The sequence below is a fragment of the Bufo gargarizans genome, chromosome 4 (genome assembly GCF_014858855.1).
Source record: "Bufo gargarizans isolate SCDJY-AF-19 chromosome 4, ASM1485885v1, whole genome shotgun sequence".
Classification (NCBI taxonomy): domain Eukaryota; kingdom Metazoa; phylum Chordata; class Amphibia; order Anura; family Bufonidae; genus Bufo; species Bufo gargarizans.
This window is the reverse complement of record NC_058083.1, coordinates 362,845,048-362,864,167: the sequence shown is the minus strand read 5'-3', so window position 1 is coordinate 362,864,167 and position 19,120 is coordinate 362,845,048. Positions and strand designations below refer to the sequence as shown.

At 47.0% G+C, this 19,120-nt stretch overlaps 1 protein-coding gene across 1 annotated transcript in view; it reads left to right on the top strand.

The window, feature by feature from the left end:
* Positions 1-19,120, top strand: part of LOC122935437 (kinesin-like protein KIF28P) — a 213,268-nt gene that overhangs the window by 107,889 nt on the left and 86,259 nt on the right. The gene's annotated exons all lie outside the window — the stretch shown is intronic.

Sequence of the window (19,120 nt, the reverse complement as noted above, 5' to 3'; positions counted from 1 at the left end):
GAAGAGGATACTAGGGGGATGGACACAGGTCCGCAAACATAATTAGTGAGAAGTCGCTGATCAACACTATAATTCCCAATAGCGCTTACTTGTCTCCACACTCTGCAGCTGCAGTATCTCAGCAGAACCTCAAAGAAACTGCTGCACTGGAGTACACAAACTGAAAATAAAAGCAATGATACCATGCTCTCCCTATATCAAAAGTAGCTGCAAGCAATAATATATATATATATATATATGTATATGTATATATATATCATCAAGCAACTGCCCACAGCACAGCTCTTTGTCCCCCCCCCCCCCCTCTCTTCTCCAGTTATGAAACACAGAGGGGAGTGGGAGGCACTTGTAAGGAGAAAAAGTTAACTAATTACAGACCTAGAGATGCAAAATATAGAATAAAATTAACACATCTCTATCACTACAAAGTTGTGGTCTGTGCTCACGGAGAACAAGAGTGACGTCACTTCTCTAACTACAGGTAGTCACAGGTACCACTATGCCTCTCTACGTGTTTCTGATAGATCGCTATCCTTCTTCAGGAAAACTGGTAGGTGTTGCTAGATACTCCCCCTTTATGTGTGCCAGCTATTACCTTTACTGGTTTAACCTGTTGTTTGCCACTGCTGTGTTATAATCTTTCTAGTACAAATGTCAATCAAACGCAAATGGCTCTATTTCCATATTTAGACCAGATGGGCTAGCGTGTCCATATTGAAAATCCATTTAGTTTCCACTCGTGACATAGCTTTAACAAAGTCTCCACCTCTCCCATTTTTCTTTAACACATCTATCCTACAAAATGTTGATCTTATGAATTTTCCTTGGTGTTTCTCCCTATAGTGGCGCGATAATGGGAGCCCCTCAATTTTTCTTTCGATGTTGTATATGTGCTCTCCCATTCTTTTTTTCAGCTGTCTTTTTGTGCGGCCGATATATATTTTATTACCTGGACAGGGGATAGCATAGTTTACACCCTGGCTGTTAAATGAGACGAGTTCCTCAATGTTATGTATGTATGAGCCCCTCTGTGTTTTTTATTTGTGTCTGAATTTTCATTCTTTTTGATTTTTTACATCCTGCACATTTTTTACATGGCAAAAAGCCTTAATTGGCCATCTTTCTTGTGATGTTTAGCCACCTTATTGTTTGCGGTTATACATTTATTTGTAGATGCTATCGCGTTGCCCATGGTTGTTGCTCTGCGGTAGATGAACCTTCAGGCACTGGGGACAAGTTCTCCTATTATTTTGTCTTCTTTTAAAATTTCCTAGGTTCTCATCGGGGTTCGAAAATTTGTACGTGGGATGAAGGGAACATCAATTAATCTACCCCAATGGCAAGCTCCGGACGAACCTCGCCCTATGGCACCGTTTTATCGACGGCATAGTTTTTATATGGGAAGGCGGGGAAGATGATTTACAGGAATTTTTTAGAGATTTAAATAAAAGTGATTTTTACCTAGAATTAAGCCCTATTTACAGTAAGACAGAAATACACTTTTTAGATCTGACAATATACATTGAAAATGGTAAAATATGCACAAAAACATGTAATAAACCTACAGACACGAACAGCTTAATTTCTATGGAGAGCTGTCATCTACCACAGTGGCTAGAGAATGTACCAAGAAGCCAGTTTATGCACATAAAGAGGAACTGTATAAAAACAGAAGATTAGGAAAAAGAAGCAGAAAAGATGCAAGAGAGATTTGAAATCGGGGGTACGACCAGGGGAAACTAATAACACAGAGAACATGACTCTTAAACAGGCAGATATTATTAGAAGATAGTGAAGAACAAGTCAAAGTAGAGGAAGAATTCACAATTCCACCAATAATTATGCCCTATAATAGCCAAGCACCTTATTTTATGAAAATAGTCAATAAATACTGGGAACATTTAAAAGAAGACTAAATTATAGGATAACTGGTCCCCAGCGCCCCATGGTTCATATACAGCAGAGCAAAAAACATAGACAACGCAATAGCATCTACCAATAAATGTATAACCGCGGACAATAAGGCGGATAAACATCACAAGAAAGATGGCCAATTAAAATACTTTTTTTTCAATGCAAAAAATTTGCAAGATGTAAAAAATCTAAAAGAATGAAAATTCATAAACAAATAAAAAACAGAGGGCTCATACATACATAACATTGAGGAATTCATCTCATTTAACAACCAGGGTGTAAACTATGCTATCACCTGTCCCTGTAATAAAATATATATCGGCCGCACAAAAAGACAGCTGAAAAAAAGAATGGGAGAGCACATATACAACATTGAAAGAAAATTTGAGGGGCATCCATTGTTGCACCACTATAGGGAGAAACACCAAGGAAAATTCATAGGATCAACATTCTGTAGGATAGATATGTTAAAGAAAAATAGGAGAGGTGGAGACTTTGTTAAAGCTATGTCACGAGTGGAAACTAAATGGATTTTTAATATGGACACACTAGCCCCATCCGGTCTAAATATGGAAATTGAACTATTTGCGTTTGATTGACATTTGTACTAGAAAGATTATAGCAGCAAACAACAGCTTAAACCAGTGAAGGTAATAGCAGGCACACATAAAAGGGGGAGTATCTAGTAACACCTACCAGTTTTCCTGACGAAGGATAGCGATCTATCGGAAACACGTAGAGAGGCATAGTGGTACCTGTGACTACCTATAGTTACAGAGGTGACTTCACGCTTGTTCTCCGTGAGCACGGACCACAACTTTGTAGTGATAGAGATGTGTTAATTTTATTCTATATTTTGTATCTCTAGGACAGTAATTAGTTAATGTGTTCTCCTTAAAAGTGCCTCCTTACACCTCCTTGAAGTGTCACATATGACGTATGCAGTATTATTGTTAGAATAGACGTCATTATAATATGGCGGATACTTATATGTTTACATTAGTTCACATTCAAAAGTGGTGCACAGTGCGCAGATGTTAGTGTTATCTCTTTTTCTCTTATCTCTTTTTCCTTCTTGACCAATGAAACAATGTTTAAGCCTCAGAGAGGACTACCCTCTTCTGAAGATGTATATACCGCTTACTTTTTGTAATAAAGGAAGAGATTGCTTTGACCAGCTTCTGTGTCAGTGTCCAGTCTCTCAACCACGCGTGGATATTAACCCCTTGGGGGTACATTGATTCAGAGCACCAGAGTGCATCTCAAATGCTCTAATTTAGGGCGACTTTAACAGTAGTAACAGGAGCTGCGCCACGTGCCGGGGCGCAACTCCTAACTCTAAGGTACTAGACCCGTGTCTGCAACAACCCCACACTGCGCGATGAAAGAATCAGGATCCTGTGAAATGTAATCATTATTAAGGTAACTTAGACTGACCATACTGCTGTGGGGAGCTTTCTAGCAGGGGGAGGAGGGTTGCTTGCAGCTACTTTTTCTCATTCAAGGTTTTTATTGAATTTTCTGAGAAAACAATGACAGAAATGCGTAGTGAAATATACAATACTAAGCTATGAGTTTAGGACAATCAGAATACAATATCAGCAGTTAAAACCACCAGGGGTGCAACCCCTAAAACAATAGGAACAGTGTATAGAACATGAAGCAAAAAATGTCAGGAAACATTAGAAACAGAAAAGAAACAAGAGGGAGAGAGGTGGGGAGGGGAGGCAGGGTACAGACAAATGCGCTTGCTACAGATAGGCATCCCGGAACTCGTCAGAAGTGCAGAACGTCTCCCAAGGGCTCCACGCCTTTGTGTAACGGGCAACGTCCAGCGGGGTGATACAGATTAGGTCCTCCATCCACTGGTGGAGAGCAATTTCCTTGAACCACTCCTTCAGTAAGGGGGGGGGGGGGTGATTTCCAATGACGGGGGATAACCATTTTTGCAGCTTGAAGCATATATTTCAGAAGGGAGGCCTTATAAACTGGGATAGTCAAGTCAAAGATGAACAACAAGAGGGATTAAGGAGTGTTAGGTATAGGAATCCCTGTCACTGTCCGTGTTACTTTGTGTACCGAGTCCCAGAAAGGACGCAGAGTGAGGCATTGCCACCAGACATGGATCATGGTGCCTTCCTCTGACATCTCCAGCATCTATCGGATACAGACAGAACCATTTATGTAAAAGAGTGGGCACCCTGTACCACCTGGAGAGGACCTTATAGTTTGTTTCCTGTGCCTTTGTGGAAATCAGCACCTTGTGGGTCAGGAAGAAGGCTCTCTTCCAGTGAGAAGGAGTGAGTTGGACGCCTAAGTCGCTTTCCCAGGCTTGGCAAAAGGGGGGAAGAATGTTGCAGTATGAGCAGGTTATATATAGGCGGAGATGTCCCTAAATACCGCCGATGGGGCTTAGCACATTTGTTCAAACGCAGTAAGGGCTCTAGACAGAACATGGGTTTTGCGCATGGATGAGTAGAAGTGTTGAAGTTGGAGGTACTCAAAAGTGTGTCTAGGGCGAGTAGCAGAAGGTTCTATTAGCTGATTAAGGGATTTTAAAGATGACCCGCTAAGGACGGGACAAAATCGAAGAGGGTGAAAGCTGTGCCTGTCAGAAAGGGACGAGAGGAGCTTCCAGGCGGGAAGTCAGGGTGATCCGTGATTGGGGTTAGAGGACCCGTAGCATCAATAAGGGAAAGGTGGCTATGTATGGAGGCGAGTATTGCGAGCGTATGGTTGACCGTGAAAGAGGGGCTTGGGGCAGAGACGCTAGGCGACCCGATCAACCAAAGCAGCGCTGAGAGCGGGGTAGGGGAGGAATCCCGTGCCATGTGGACCCATGTCTTAGTGGAGTCCACTCTCAGCAGATCTAGAAGTCTGGCATACGCCGTGGAATAATAATGCAATCTACAGTCCGGCAGACTACTCCCCCCCCCCCCCCCCAACTCCTTGGACCTAGTCAGAATTTCATATTTCGTCCGTGGCCTGCCTGGGGCCCACACAAACCGCGTAAAGCATTGTTTCAGCTGCAACCAGTAGGTTGACAGCAATCGGATAGGGATGGTCTGCAGGAGGTAGAGCAGCTTTGGCAGCAAGTTCATCTTCAGGATACTGACCCTGCCAAACCATGAGAAGTCGCAGCGATGCCAGGAGTCCAGATCCGCTTGGAACCTCCGTAGAAGTGGAGAGAAGTTCATCTGAAAGAGCTGGGAGAGGTCCTCCAAGACTTTTATGCCCAGATACTTTATTCCTGCAGGCGGCCAGGTGAAAGGGAACGAGGATTTAAGGGAGGAAACTAATTCCTGAGACAAGGGGACGTTCAGGGCCTCAGATTTGGACATATTTAATTTAAAGTTTGTCCATTCGCCGAAACCAGTGAGTTTGCGGAGTAAGGATGGCAGCGCAATACGTGGGTTGGTTATGTACAATAAAAGGTCATCTGCAAAGGCTGCGCATTTATGCTCCACGCTACCTATCTTAACTCCAGCAATATCCGGATTTTCATGGATAGAAGCATGGAGGTGCTGCATCACTAATAGATATTGGAGGGGGGGTAGCGTGCAGCCTTGACACGTGCCATTGCAGATGAGGAAGGGAGGGGTGTATGTGCCATTGATCTTAAGGCGAGCAGAGGGTTGCTGCTATAGACTGAAGATTTTTCCTTATCAAGTCCGGGCCTATCCCCAATCCCGAAAGGACAGTTCGAATTGCTTGCCAGGAAACTCGATCGAAGGCTTTTTCCGCGTCAAAGGATAAGATCATAAGGGGGGTGTTGGTAGATTTCTCGTGGTGGACAATATCTAGTGTTCCGAGGGTATTATTACGGGCTTCCCTTCTGGGGGTAAAGCCTACCTGATCAGGGTGTATCAAAAAGGGCAGGAACATATTTAGTCTGTTGGCAAGCAGTTTGACAAATAACTTAAGGTCCACATTCAGCAAAGAAATGGGACGATAGCTGGCGCAGAGATGTGGGTCCTTGTCGTGCTTGGGGATGACTGCAATGTGGGCCATGATAGATTGCGCCGGAAAAGCGCATCCAGAGGACACAGCATTGAAGACCTTTAACAGAAAGGGAGTGAGGGGAGCCAAAAAAGACTTATAGAAACTGACAGTAAATCCGTCAGGACCTGGGCTCTTACCACCTGGTAAGGACTTGATCACGCCCTGTAACTCAGTTTCTGTGAACGGGGCCTCCAACCTGACGCTTTGGTCAGTAGACAATTTAGGGCCACGAGATAGTGAATCGGGGGTCGGGTCAACCTCCGCATCATGGGGGCAAGAAAGGTTATACAATCGGGCAGGGGCGTAGCTAAAGGGTCATGGTCCCTGGTGCAATAGTTCAGCTTGGGCCCCCCTTCCATCATTGCCTTGTGGCCAGGGGCAGGGAAGCCTTCCTGCTGCCTGAGGCAAAAATTGAAACCGCCTCCCCACCATGCCAAATTCTTGACCTAACACCTTCCCTCCAGCCAGAGGTGTAACTGGACCAGCATTCAACTTCTATAAAACAGGTGTCTTCTCATGTGGAACAAGGGTTTTTGGGGCCCCTCAGGCTCCTGGGCCCGGTAGCGACTGCTACCTCTGCACCCCCTATAACTATGCCCCTGCAATCGGGAGTAAAAAGAGTGGAAGGAGGTGAATTGCTCATTAGTGTGCACCATGTGGCCCGTTGGATTTTTGAGCACGAGGAAGCTGTCCGCGGGCATGAACTGGACCTGGCCCGAGTACAGCTTCAGGGGTCCGACCGGCATGCTACATCCACAGGCCCATCCCTGATGGTCAAGCCAAAACTGCCTATGATGGAGTCTGAGAACTGTGACATCGATCTTTTCCTGCATGCTTTTGAAACCTCATGCCAGCAGTACCAGGTACCAGAGCCACAGTGGGCGGGACATCTAATGTCCGCACTGAAGGGCAAAGCTATGGAGGCCCTGGTCGGACTACCATTAGCAGAGCGTACCGTTATCAAAAAGGCTATTCTGGTCAAGTACTAGCTGACTTCAGAGACTTACCGTTTACGGTTCCGGTCTCTGCGGAGAGTGCCCGGAGATACTTTTATGGACCATCTGGGCAAGTTGCAGACCACCTTCCAACAGTGGTCTGATCCCCTCACAGAGGACACCAAGCAGTCCCTGGCAGATCTGATGGTCCGAGAACAGTTTGTCTCCAATTGCCCCACGGATGTGCAAAAATATGTATGTGAGCACAAGCCGAAGAGTGCACGAGAGGCGGCCGAGCTAGCCGATAAATACGTCGCCATGCCCAGCACTCGGGCATTCAAAGACACTCTGTCCCGCCTGGGAGGAACCTCTTCATCTGCTTCTTCCTCCCGGCCAGCTTTGTCGATTCCTGTCCAGCGACCCTTTCACAGGCCTGCACAAAGACCCGAAGGAGTCAAGCCAGCACTGACAGACGTGAGCAAGTGCTATGCGTGCGGCAAGCCAGGACACCTCGTGCCCGGAGAAGAAGACAGCACCCCCTGGCAAGCTTGCCCGCAACCCATCATCTGTGCTGTTGGTGAATGGAGCTGCAAGATACACCGCAGACAACCTACAGTCGGTTACTGTGGGCAACCGATGCACCACAGGCTTCTGCGATACAAGAGCTGAGGTCACACTAGTTCGGCCTGAACTAGTGGATGACGCAGACCTTATTCCCGGCAAAAGCCTCACCATCACGGGAGTTGGGGGGGTGAGCCCTAATGTTCCCCTAGCTCGTGTTTTCCTTGATTGGGGGGCTGGGAGTGGAGTAGGGGAGGTGGGAGTCTCTGCGGAGATCCCCACAAATGTTTTATTAGGCACTGACCTAGGATGATTGGTCTTGTGCTATGTGCCCCCTGGAAGCACACAGGACTCACCCGTCCCTATGGAGGTCCCTGGACATACCGAGGTACTGGGCAAGGATGTTTGTGTGACATCAGATAACCTTGGGGATGGACCGTGGGAGGTGGGGTGTGTGGGAGCAGTTCTCCTATGACAGGAGATGTAGAGGGGATGGCGGGTGTATGTACACAGGTAGCGGACATGTGTTTAACTGATTCGAGTTGTGCAAATGTTAAATGTGATGACATTATTGTGCCTGTGTTGCCCGTCACTCGCAGGGCTGCAAAGGCCGCAGCGGAACGCTCCATTGGGGAAGAGCAAGTGGAAGTGTCCCCTTCAACCGGTTCAGACCCTGTGGACTTAACCGCGTCAGAGCCTCAGCCACTGTCCCTGTTCGCCACAGGACAGCTGGCTGGGACTTGTAGTGCCGCCTTTGAGCAGGCCCTGCGAGATGACCCTACCTTGGAGCAGCTAAGAGGGTTAGCTGCCAGCCCTCCCACTGAGGGAGACAAATACCGAGTGTGTTGGGACAATGGGAAACTGTATAAGGAGGACATCTTCCACAGTGACAGTAGGGTGGGGCCACTCAATAGGCAGCTCATTGTACCTGTGCAGTTCAGGGAACAATTACTGCAAGTGGCTCATGAGATCCCCTTAGCTGGTCACCTGGGAATAACCAAAACAAATTCCCGGGTGATGCAGAATTTTTTCTGGCCCTGCATCGGAGCAGATGTCGCCAATTACTGCAGGTCCTGTGACACCTGTCAGCGAGTTGGCAAAGCAGGAGACCGTCACCGAGCTCCATTGAATCCCCTACCGATAATTGATGAACCCTGCTAGCTGACACTCGAGAGTTGGAGGTGGACTTAACCCTCAACTCTCGTCCCAGCAGAGATCTCAGCCTGTCCTCAGGTTCCGAGACAAAATGGAGTCGCTTGTAGGTCTGGTACAGGAGAATATGGTGCAGGCCTAAAGCAAACAGAAGCAGTGGTATAACCGCACTGCCCGAGAGAGAATCTACCAGGAGGGGCAGAAGGTCTATGTCCTGCTGCCGATGCGGCAAAACAAACTGCAAGCTGCATGGGAAGGGGCATACCCCATTGTCAAACGTCTGAGTAAGGTAAATTACGTGGTGGGCCTTGGAGAGGGAGGTAGGAGACAGAAGACGTCAACATGCTCAAGGAGCATCACGAGAGAACGCCACATGTTTATGCTGGTTTGCAACCTGCCCGAAAGAGAGGACGCCGACCCCCTACTAGATCTGCTAGCTGACACTCGAGAGTTGGAGGTGGACTTAACCCTCAACTCTCGTCCCAGCAGAGATCTCAGCTCTTAGAAGTGTTGACGGCTCACCATGACACTTTTACAGGGAAACCCGGGAGAACTCACCTTGCAGTCCATCATGTGGACACAGGTACACATGCTCCCACAAAGCAGTCCGCCTACCGTGTCTCAATTTAGGTCCAGGCAGACCTCAGGAGGGAGATCGAGGAGATGAAGCAGCTTGGGGTCATTCAGAAATCCCACAGCGCTTGGGCCTCACCGGTGGTTCTGGTCCCGAAGAAAGATCAGACAACCAGGTTCTGTGTGGATTATCGGAAACTGAATGCCATCACAACCTCGGATGCTTACCCCATGCCCAGGATTGACGAACTGTTAGATAAGTTGGCAGGAGCCAGCTACCTGACAATCATGGACCTGAGCAGGGGGTACTGGCAGATTTCCCTGACCTCGGAGGCTCAGGAGAAGTCGGCCTTCATCACCCCTTTGGGCTTATACAAATTTACTGTAATTCCATTTGGGATGAAGAATGCGCCAGCCACCTTTCAAAGGCTTGTGAATGACTTGCTGGAAGGACTAGAAGAATGTGCTGTCGCCTATTTAGGCAACATTGCCGTGTATAGACCCACGTGGAAGGTGCACCTGTCGCAAGTACTGGACAAACTTGCTGCGGCTGGACTAACTGTTAAGCCTAGCAAGTGCCAGCTGGGCATGAATGAGGTCACTTACTTAGGCCACAGAGTAGGAGGAGGCACACTGAGGCCTGAAATAGAGAAGGTGAAAGCCATTACGAGATGGCCAACACCTCTCACCAAGAAACAGGTCATGTCTTTCTTGGGAACGGCCGGGTACTATATGAAGTTCATCCCGAACTATAGCGCCCTGGCCAAGCCTCTGACAGACTTGACCAAGAAGAAGCTGCCCAGGATGGTGTCATGGGCGCCGGAATGCGTGCAAGGCTTCCAGGCACTGAAGGATGCACTAGCCAGTGCTCCTGTGCTTCAGGCCCCAGATTTCACTCTGAAGTTTGTGGTCCACACGGATGCTTCCGCCTTTGGTCTGGGTGCAGTCCTGAGTCAGGTGAACCAGGCCGGGGAGGAGCATCCTGTACTATACCTGAGCCGTAAGTTACTGGCCAGGGAGACCAGCTACTCCACAATAGAGAAGGAGTGTTTAGCTATTGTGTGGTCCCTGCAAAAGCTACAACACTACCTGTATGGACGCAATTTCACAGTGATCACCGATCACAATCCCCTCAGCTGGTTGGCACGTCTCGCAGGAGACAATGCGAAACTGCTGAGATGGAGCCTGATTTTGCAGCAGTACAACTTCACCGTGCAGCACAGAAAAGGTAGTTTACATGGAAATGCCGACGGGTTGTCGCGGCAGGGAGAATCGTCCGGAGATGGCTGGGTTGCTGTGGAATAGGCTTGTGGCCATTATCCCAGGCAACCTTTTAAAAGAGGGAGGTGTGCCGACATACATACATAATTCCTCTGGGTAGCCATCTCGTATGCTTCTGGCATATGTAAAAAAACTGTGAACTCTCATCTTCCTGAAGCCTGGGTCACCTATGATATAGATGGACACTTTTATTACCACTACTCTGTGAGGCCGGCTATAAAAGGTCATAAAGGCTATACCAGGCCCAGCTCATCCTGTCCTATAAGATAAAGATCAGCTCGCTGTCAAGCCTGGCTGGAGCGTGACGTCATTAATTTCCAGGTCTGGTTTGAGGAGAGCTAATAGCCCTTAATTAGCTCTGGGCATAAAACCAGTCCACTTTCATATTTCATTTATGAATCAACTTATGCCCTTTCTGACACCAGATCCAGGATCTACAGAGTATTGTGGTTAATTGGGTATCAAATATGACCAGATGATGTGATTCTGTAGCTCACCTATGGGTGGTAGAAGAACTATAGGTCCCAGCATTACCATGTGTGGTCTCATTCTGTATGTAAATAAATATGTATTATGTATAAAAATATGCCGATGTATCAGGGAAATACAGGCTTAAGTATAATCCTCATTGTAGGAACTGAACTTTGATGGGGTCATAAAACACTTGGAGGCCAATCCCTAGGCTTCACAGTCACTCTGCTGCCATTGGCTGACAGGAGTAAGTCTCCTGCCCATGGGAGAGTTCATAAAAATCCATGCACAAGGACAGAGGAGAGAGACCCATGGAACATCACCAGACACTTAATTGGACATTGACGGCATAGCCCTGTATCAGAAGAACTTTGGGGGTATCCCCTGATACATACTGAACGGGGTTTACAAGGATTCAAAAAGGACATATGAACGACCATCTGAAACCCTCCAGAGAAACTAGGTATTCTTTCATCTTTTTCCCTTTCATTTGAACTGTCGTGATTATTTATATTGTTATTATTATTCTGTAGATTTATAGTCATTTTCATTAGATTTGTATGCACTGCTTTTTACCTCTTATTAAAAATTATAAAATCTAAATGGCCAAGTCTTCCATATTCTAAGCTGCTGAACAACGTACCTTGCCTTTGAAGAGACGTTACCAGGTAGTTAGTTAAATTGCATTTAGGCATTGTAGCTGGGGGTCATTGACTGCGGTTGGTCAGTAAGTGATATCCGGTTCATCCACTGATCTGTGTGATAGTGAATGACCCGGATAGTCGGCTCGTGGACCGGGAACCCACGTGGTGGCAGTTACCGAAGTGTAGTGGGGGGGTGTTAGCCAGATGGTAATACCCCAGTCACGTGAGGTCTCTGTGTGTGCGCAGACTCCGTCACAGACCACTACGTCACAGCTGTGGGATCCGGACCGATCGGATCCATAGTTTGTGACAGAGCAGTCTTCAGAGTAATGGCCTTTTCCTTTTTAAGACTGGTGCCATGCTTGACGAGAATCCCACAGAAGACACATTTTAGGGCCTCCCATTGCATGGGGAGGGAGGTTGGGTCTGAGGCATGGTCAGAGAGAAAGTTGGCTACAGTGGTGTGGAGGTCCGCAGCACATACTGCGTCCAGGAGAAGGGATTCATTTAACCACCATATCCATTTGTTTCTAGCTGAGGAAGGGAGCATCAGGGAACAGAAAACCAGGGCATGGTCAGACCAAAGGATATTGCCGATGGACGTGGAAACCAGCCACGAGAGGGCGGGTTGCTGGACAAGGATATAATCTATTCTGCTATATGAGGAGTAGGGAGCTGAAAAAAAGGTGTAATCTCTATCTGCGGTGTGGTGAATGCGCCATGGGTCATACAGTTGTACTTGGAGCAGTGCTCTTTTCACCTTTTTGATGGCAGCATAAGAGAGGGGGGACCTACCTGAGGAATTGTCGAGAGTGAGATTAAGGTCACCGCAGAACACGAGCATTCCACAAATCAGGGGCAGGACCTTGTCCACTAAATCCGTGATAAAGGGGACCTGATGGCAATTAGGGGCTGCGTAAGTGTTGAGAATGGTGAATTCCCGTCCGCCTATAAGAAGTGTGAGGATCAATCGTGCCCCAGGGTCAGCAACGCATCCTAGCACCTGGTGAGCCAGAGATTTGTGGATCTCTATGGCGACTCCTTTAGATTTGCTCTCAGTGCAAGATGCCAGGACGTGTAGTGCCTGTGGCGGATGGTAGGGGCCTTACCTTCTGCTTGCAGCTACTTTTGATATAGGGAGAGCGCGGTATCATTGATTTTATTTTCAATTAGTGAGAAATGTCGAGAAACACATTTCAAGCTAATACACTCTGCCTACTATGGCTTCAACATACTGATCTCTCCTGTTAACCCTAACAGGATGGTCGCATGTCCCAAATGCCAGTAGGAAGGTACAGATCTGTTTCTTGGGATCTGGACATGACCGAGGGTACAGACATTTTGGCGCGAGGTGGTGGGTTATATAAATAGCATTTGGTCCAGTCCGATCCAAGTAGCTCCACTGCCGCTCCTTTTTCATTCTTTTTCGCCCATTGATGATCCCTCACATAAACAGGGAAAAATGTCACCAAATATCCATATTGCTCTGATAGTAGCTAAACGTTGTTTATTACGAGCCTGGCTTGATCCATCTTTACCCACCATGTCAGACATCACTCAGCAACTAAAGTTCTATCTATTGATGGACATGGTGGAATCGGAAAGGGCCAGAGATTGTGAGAAAAATTGGTTCCTCAAAAAATGGTACTGGTTTATGAATTCCTATTACTCCCCAGATGAAATTATAGATTTATCCCTCCTTAATCTCTTGTCACTAGAAAAAACGCCCACCCACAGGAATAAACACAATATATCTGCACCAATACTGGTTTCCAATCCCACGGATCATGACACCTGGGCTCTCCCGGCCCCAAAATTCAAGATCTTTTAGTCCCCACTGTAAAGGGGGAATATTAATCACCAATGTTATGTGAATATCGGCAACTAATATTCATAAATAGGAGGAGCCGTCTAGTGATGACTCCGCCTATTTATACCTTTATATAACAATAACACAATACCTTCGCTATACTTTACACTAATCACTACCCTAGCTGCATGCGCCTAACTAACTCACTACCTCTAGCAAGTATACGCTACACAAAGGGTACACATATAACGGTATTTATTAATACCTGACGCACACGATATACAGTAAATACACAGCACTACGAATATACAATCCTAAACTACACTACACGTTCCAAAATTCCACCCATAAACTATATAAAATCTATACAATTCACACATAAAAGTATATTAACAACCCACCCACCTGACTACTTTCTGTCCCTATGGGGTACAATAAGGGTTAACAGTGGCGCTGCAGGGGCGAGTGCAGGCCACAGACACTATAGATTCAGCACTGCAAGGGTTACTTGCAAGTGAGTGCTGAGGTTAAACCAGGGGGGGCTAACTGCAAGGGTTAACCAGGGAACAGGGTGGATCAGGGGTTAAGGGGGTATGGTAACCAGAGGGGATATCTAGGGGTGTAGAATACCAGCAGGGGAGCTGGGGTTCTGGCAGGGAAGGGGTTAAGGCAAATAGGGTGGTGGGATAGGGATTAGAGATAGGGTAGGGTTAATGGTACGTTAGTGGGATAGTGGTAGGGATCGTTGGTGGGATCAAAGGTTATAGGGTTAAATATTGTAGCAGGGGGTCAGGGAATAAGGGGGTGATACTCATGTTATATTGCTCGCGTCCAGGGGTCTGCTAGTTCGTCCAGGGGGGTCCTTGCCAGCCAGGGGCCAGAGCGCCGATCACGCTCTCCTCCTTCTGGGGGGTCGGGGCGGCAGGGGTCCGGTCAGGCTGAGCGCAGGATGAGCTGACCTTTCAGGTGGGGGGGTCCCGATCCTCTCTACCAAAGTGCAGGGGCCGCCGGATATTTATCCCCGGTGGCCCGCACTCCCGCGCCGCCCACCAGGATATGACGTCACTGCGCCAGGCCCGCACGCTCACATCGGGGACGCGCTTCTAGCAGACAGGCGGGAGAAGCCTTTGATCTCCCGCCTGCAGCAACTAGCATTCCGAACAGTGCGATAGTAATCGCACTGTCGGAATGTGCATCGTAGAAGGAGGGGAGGGTTCTCCTTCCCTTCTATCATGCATAATTATCTCCAGCGGTGCTGGAGATAATTAGAACAAAGGCCTCAGATTCTGTTGAATCTGAGCTCTTTGTATCCATCAGGATGACCGGACCCTTGTCCGTTCATTCTGATGCAATTAGCCAGACTGCATCGGTGTGAATGCCTGGGGCCCATTCACACCGATGCACCTGGTTACAGCCTATGGAGATGTGGGGGGGGGGGGGGGATACATATATATATAATATACATGTGTATGGATGCTTGGGGCACATCCATACACATGTATACATTAATCATACATATAAGGGGCATATTATTCTAAGGGGGATTATAGATAGATAGATAGATATAAATCTATCTATCTATATATATATATATATAAAACAAGGGGCCACAGTCATATATATATATATATATATATATATATATATATATATAGATACACACTAAGGGGGCACATATTTCCCATGGGCAGATGTGCGCAGATGCTGGGCACATCTGCGCACATCATCCCATGATGCGGTGGTTAATGTATGCATATATACCATACATGCCCGCACGTGTTTGCAGGCATGCATGGATATATATGCATACGTCTCAACCCTTCCTCAACAATCCCCCTGTTGTCGGACTATATAATACGACAATATATTGGGGGAACGGGTTGAGATATATTTGCACCCCCCCCCCCAACCCCATCCTTGGTGGAAGTTCAGGAAGAACTGTAGTGTACACTGATCTTTAGGTACTTAAACATCCCTCATCCAGCTTCCTCCGACCTGCCCTTCACTGTAACCTACTCCTCCGTCCACAGGATACACCGTCTTCTTCTTGACATCTTTAGGATGTCGTCCCCAAATCTGGAGCGGGTTCACCCTCGCAGTCTTTAACTGGCCTTTCTTTAACAGTCTTTTAGTGTCGGCCCCCTCCACGTTGGAGTGACCACACCCCCACAGTCTCTTGGTAGTTCTTCCGATCTTCAGGTATGGCCCGCCTCCAAGGAATCTGGAGCGGGTTCACCCTCACAACCTCAGTCCCAACTTTCTTCAATCCAGCATCTGTTTCCATCTTGATGGGTGCGGTTCTCCCATGGACAGATTAATAGGTCTTTACAAGGCAGGCCAGACTTAAGCGGTGATGTCATAGTACCTAAATTCTACTGCGGAGAACACCTCCGCCACACTACACATCCAGCCCTTCCCTTAAGAACTTCACTGTTCCAGGGTTCAAGGTGGCAAATGGCAAACAAAGGATGCCTGTCCCTATCGTGTCCTAACCTTATCCCCATTCACACAAAATACATGTCACATCCCTCCCAACACCACCAAATTCCATTATATGTCTGTACCCATAGAGACTCACGCAACCTGGCATTCCTCTCTACCTCCAAAGACACAGGTAGGTCGTAGACCCCCGTGTCAATGGGAAACATCTATAGGGTGCAAATGTGTAAAGTCAAATATAGGCTGTCACACATTTGCACCTAGAGTGTCTATGGGTACACAATCGACCGACAAACAAAATTAATAACTACAATGTGCTATGGGGTTTCAGGGTAGTACAAGTTATACATCCCGAACCCTCATAGGAAACAAAGTGTGTCTTTACAATATTTGGCTACAGGAACAATGTTTGCGTTATGTCCTGAGCCTCCTCCTTCGGTTAGTTCAGTAAAGTTATGTCTGGTTCTGGTGTATTTGGTCAATAAGTCCCTTGACCCTCCGATAATGTAGATGACAATTACCAGAACCAGAAGAAGTTTCACTGGGTGAAACAAGTGATAATAAGCTCTTCCACCCGAACGTCTCCAAGTCTTCCTCCAGGGTCTGAGATAACGCTCCAGCTGGATTGTGGCACAGTCTTCCATCTCTAGAACACCTCTAGACAGAGGTCGCTTGGTTGCCAAAATCCAGTGGGATCCTCTGGAGCCTCACAAGAGTGTCAGGGAGAATAGCTGGCCTCTTCTGTGGCATCTCCTGGGTTTTTCTTCCACTCCATATAAAACACACCTATGGCAGAAGAAAATACCAGGCGCTCCCGGAGGAATTTCTCCCCTAAGGCTGCGTTCACACGGGCGAGATTTCCGCGCGGGTGCAATGCAGTAGGTGAACGCATTGCACCTGCACTGAATCCTGACCCATTCATTTCAATGGAGCTGTGCACATGAGCATTTTTTTTCATGCATCACTTCTGCAATGCTTTAAAATCGCAGCATGTTCTATATTCTGCGTTTTCCACGCAGCCCTGGCTCCATAGAAGTGAATGGGGCTGCGTTAATAACGCATTGCATCTGCAATCAAGTGCGGATGCAATGCGTTTTTCACTGATGGTTGCTAGGAGATGTTGTTTGTAAACCTTCAGTTTTTTATCACGCGCGTGAAAAACGCATCAAAACGCATTGCACCCGCGCAGAAAAAACTGAACAACTAAACGCAATTGCAGCCAAAACTGACTGAACTTGCTTGCAAAATGGTGCGAGTTTAACTGAACGCACCCTGAACGCATCCGGACCTAATCTGTCACGCTCGTGTGAACTCAGCCTAACAGTGCAATTAAATGTAAAAAATTCCCAGCACCAATACCTTTGACCCATGGGTAGAGAAAGGTATTGGACTGCCCTTTATCTCACAGGACCCATCGTTATCCCAACACTGGTGTCTGAACACCCTACCTTCAGAGGATCGCGTCCTCTGCTACACATCCCTCTGCACCAACAGATAAGGATGGCCACCCTACTAGGTTAGGATAACTGGAGTGCTGTGGACAAAGCACCATCTTGTTATTGATGGCACCGTATCCCTGTCCACTCATGTGTACCCAGGCTGATTTCCCCCTGTGATCCCGTCTTGTGGAGGCCCGCAGAACCAATGGGTTAGTCATGCCCTGGCTCCCCAGGACCCCACAACACAAGAACACAGTCCACACTCTGCTGCCAAACACTCTGCGTCCAATCCCTATCAGAGCTGTGCTACCTGCTCGGACTAGAATTAAGTGCGCAGCACAACATTACACCGATGTTGTCTGTCCGCCCCAGTCCCCAGCGCAACACAGCCCTACCAAAAACCTTGAGCACAACAGTGTTATCTGTATCGATCTGAGACCCTGGTTGTCCAGAATAATATCACATCATGCTTTGTGTGCTGCATGGAGAAGGTCCTTATGCCTTCTCCCGACCAGTAGGATTTCCCGTGTGAAATTATCTACTCGCGAACCTATACGTTCTCGATCCACAGTATAACACTGTTCCACTCCAAGGGGACACAGAATGAAACAAAAACAGCAGACGGGACTTACAACACTACATAAATCAGCATGGTGGAACACATTCATAGACAAGGACTACCACCATCAACATCAAGAAGAACGTACAAACAGACAACAAAAACACACAACATGGACATACACAGGGAACAAACTATGTAACAAATAGTACAGGGGTGTCAAATGTTGCCTAGTCTAGCTTGGCCACTCTGACCCCTCAGCAGCTGGTGATGCTGCCGAGAGGTAACCCCTTTATGGCCTAGCTGACTAGACCCCACTGCACAATTTGTTACCTGAATCCCATGACTGGACACATTGCAATTACTTGCACAAGGGCAATTCCTTGCAATGTGTCCTTTGTTCCCACACCTGAAGCACCTGATTGGGCTTACTTGTTTTGCAGTGCTTTGCTATATTACCCAAGCCACCACACGCAAAACATTTGATGTTTGCCCGGCATGGCTTGGGTCCGTCCACACTGCAACCGCGCTCCCTGAATTGTTCCGTCTTCAGGGAGGCACTTTTCACAATCTTACTTTTCCCTAAAGTCAGGGAAAAATCTCTGTTAGTCTGGACAGGCTTGGTCTGGTGATTTGGCCTGTCACAGACTACTCTCCCCCCTTTTTGCCCTGCATAGGGCAAAGTTTTGGGAGATTTCGACCCTGACAGATGCTGGGCACATCATCCCATGATGCGGTGGTTAATGTATGCATATATACCATACATGCCCGCACGTGTTTGCAGGCATGCATGGATATATATGCATATGTCTCAACCCTTCCTCAACAAAACACCCACCAAAGGTCATTCAACTCTCATTAATGTTTTTTTTTAGCTCTTACTTAGATGTGGTATAAAGTTTTACTGACGGTTATGTTGCGGTTTATATAATGCAATGTCAAACTTCTTGTAACAGTGTACATTTTGTCTTACTAGAATCTAGTGAATATCTCAATAAAGTTGTTTAAAACAAAAGCAAAAACAAAAAATGTAAAAATAAAGCTGCTTGTGCCTGTCATTGGCCAACACCTGTGTATGTACCGATATGAACTGAATTTGAATCCAATGAATCCAGAGAGCATGAGGCTACAGACAGCACCTTACTAATTTGTAGGGGTTCAGAGGCGATATCACAGGGTCAGGTATATAAATGGGTGTCATCAGAGATAGTATCTAAAAGCCAAATCTAGTTTCTTCCATAGGGGCTATATATAGAGAAAAAAAGAGAGGAACTAGGATAAAATTCTGAGGAACCCCAATAGCAAAGGGGAAGAGTAAAAGAAGTTGGGTCAGCTAATAA